Source organism: Octopus bimaculoides, chromosome 4, assembly GCF_001194135.2.
Source record: "Octopus bimaculoides isolate UCB-OBI-ISO-001 chromosome 4, ASM119413v2, whole genome shotgun sequence".
NCBI classification, from domain to species: domain Eukaryota; kingdom Metazoa; phylum Mollusca; class Cephalopoda; order Octopoda; family Octopodidae; genus Octopus; species Octopus bimaculoides.
The window spans coordinates 43,481,666-43,484,263 of record NC_068984.1 but is presented as its reverse complement, the minus strand read 5'-3'; positions in this window follow the sequence as shown (position 1 = coordinate 43,484,263).

Below are 2,598 nucleotides of genomic sequence, written 5' to 3'. Positions count from 1 at the left end.
TATATATATATATATATATATATATATATATATATATATATATGCATATGTATATAAATATACAAAGGTATGCATTCACACACACACATATATATACACACATGTAAATACATATACGCATACTCATACATGTGTGTGTCTGTGTGAATGTGTGTGTGTGTGTGTGTGTGTGTGTGTGTGCTCGTCTGTGATTTGTTTTGTTTCATTATTGTTTTCTTTTTTACTTGTTCATATGAGTGATTTGCAATACTACAGTTGGTAATAAAACTAAACAAACATACAAACACAAGAAAAAAAAAACAGAAAGTGATCTTTGTACATAAGGTTAAATCAATTGTAAGGAATCCATTTTTTTTTTATACCCTAAGAGAACCAACTATTTGTCAAGCTTTTATCTATTACTCTATCCATCTATTTTTCTACCATCTATCTATTTATTTAATATATCTGTCTATTATTTTACTATTCTCTTAACACTCTACCTATCAGTCTACCTATCTAAACATGGTTTCAGTTATATTTCTAGTTAATATTTCTATTTCTCTCTTTGTCTAGTCATCTTTCTCTTAACTATCTAGCTCTCTATCCATCCAGTTACCATTCTCTTATCTATCTATCTATCTATCTATCTATCTATCTACCAATCTATCTATCTATCTATCTAGCAATCATACACTTCTCTATCTACCTCTCTATCTAACTATCTGTCTATTAATCATGCATTTCCTTATTTCTAACAATCTAACAGTCAATGAATAACACAGCTAAGCATTGTTTTTAGTTGTTGATGATGTTGTTGTTGTTGTTGTTAAAGTTTTAACTTCTCTTTACACTAAATTACAAAGCGAAAAAAAAGTTCAACAGTAGAAATTCCAAACCATAAAACTGGGTTGTTTTCATTGTGTTTCTGTTGTTATTCTTTTATTATTATTATCATTATTATTTTTATTATCATTATATGAAAACTCACAGCTTATTTTGCTGGGTATGATGGAAAGTGTCAGCTGTCCACAGCCAGCAGACTAAGGTGACACTTGTTTACTGGTCATGCTTCAAGAAGCCTAGGAAGAATTCTTGTGATCTTATTATTTTTATTATTTTTTACTATCATCATTATTATTATTATTATTATTATTATTATTATTATTATTATTATTATTATTATTATTATTAAGGTGGTGAGCTGGCAGAATCATTAGAGCATTGGACAAAATGCTGAGCAGTATTTCTTCTGTCTCATTCCGTTCTGTGTTCAAATTCCGCTGGGGTCAACTTTGCCTTTCATCCCTCCGGGGTAGATAAAATAAAGTACCAGTCAAGTACTGGGGCTGATGTAATTGACTTGTCCCCTCCTCTCAAAATTGCTGGCCTTGAGTCAAAATTAGAAAGAAAGAAAGAATTACTACTACTATTACTATTATTAATTATTATTATCGTTATTATTATTATTATTATTATTAATATTATTATTATTACCATCATCATCATCCTCTTTTTGTTTATAATTATTATTTTCAATATATTTTTATGATTATTATGATTGTTATTTTTTTATTTTGTTTCAGTAATGAGAATTAATTTAAAACAAATAAACAAAAATAAAATGCAAGATAAACAAGAGAACATATTATATATTTTCTACTTTAAAATGGGATTTTATCATTAGACATAGATTCCTCTTTCAGTTATATCTCTATTTCGAAGGGATTTTCATTGAGGTGATTACTATTTCTTCTTTTATTTGTCTATCACTGACAATAATAACCTAGTACGTGAGCAGTGGCTAAAAGACTAAACAACTCTCTATTGGAAGTAAGTCAGTCTATATACATGCTCATTTTTTTTTTTAAATAGTCAAGAGAAGAACTCATACTTGTGCAGACCTGTGTATGCATTGATTAATAATATATTAGAACAATTAATATATTTGCATATTTCACATATTCATTTTTTTTTTCAATACATACATATATGAACTTACATACATACATACATGAAATCACATACGTACATACATACATGCATTTATGTGCAGGCACATATATATATATGCATGTATGTATATCTGAGTGTGTGTGTATGCATGTGTGTGTGTGTGTGTGTATACATATAGTATGTGTGTGTTTGTGTGACCTTTTATGTATTCTGCATATGATAATTATTACATAAGACGATACAAATTACATTTATTCAGTATGTAGGCTATTACTTTTAAATTTTTTTGTTTGTTTTTGTATGATTTTCTTTTACTTACACACCTTATTTTCAGATATACCCTATATCTTTCGGCCATACACAAACAAACATTCATGCACAAACAAATAAACCACTTTTACTTGCTTATAACAAATATACTCTTTTTTTTTTTTTTTATTTATAAATATACAAAAACAGAAAATCTCTATACCAGGTTTATAATATGGAGTTAAGTCATCCTGACAAGCTAATACTTAAAATCCATTCTATTAGCTTTCAAAATAAATTTTCTGTAAACACATCATGATGAAAATGAAAATGGTTTTGATGTAGCCTGGGGAAGAGGGTGAAGAGATAGACAAAGTAACTTTAGTTTATTGAACAGACAACACATGCTGCAGA